Below are 560 nucleotides of genomic sequence, written 5' to 3'. Positions count from 1 at the left end.
GGTGGAAAAGCGGGGCGATCGCGTGTCCGGTGGAAGAAAACCAAAACAAAAACTTGCAGCAGCGCGACAAATAAAAAAAAAACGAGAGACGGTCTGTAGATACAAAAAAAAAAAATAATCACTTGTAGATGTCAACGAGCCGCGCACATGAGCGGCGAAGTAAGACGCGTAAAAAAAAAATGTCCAAAAGGCGCAGGAGGAAAGTTGATAGTAAAAGCAGCAGTCTGATAAAGTCCAGCGGGAAGAGAAAATAAAAATAAAAAAAAGTAGCGAAAGGAAGGAAAAAAAAAAAATCTCGACCGTGGCGACCGGAGAGGATTTCTCGCGGCGTGCGGAATTGTTATCAGTCGGAATTAATTTGGATGGTTGATTGTGGTGGAATAGTGGAAGAAGTATGGCGGGATTGGGAGGAGGAGGAAAAAAAAAATATTTTTTCCCCTTTGCCTCTCTCTCTCTCTCTCTCTCTCTCTTCCTTTCTCTCTTTCTCTCCCTTCTGCCCTTGCTGTACCCAGCACTGTCACAGATCCTTCTGCCCGGCGATGGCACCGCCTCTAAACCGA

The sequence above is a fragment of the Denticeps clupeoides genome, chromosome 7 (assembly GCF_900700375.1).
Source record: "Denticeps clupeoides chromosome 7, fDenClu1.1, whole genome shotgun sequence".
NCBI lineage: Eukaryota > Metazoa > Chordata > Actinopteri > Clupeiformes > Denticipitidae > Denticeps > Denticeps clupeoides.
The sequence above is the reverse complement of the archived record's forward strand: the minus strand, read 5'-3'. Positions refer to the sequence as shown.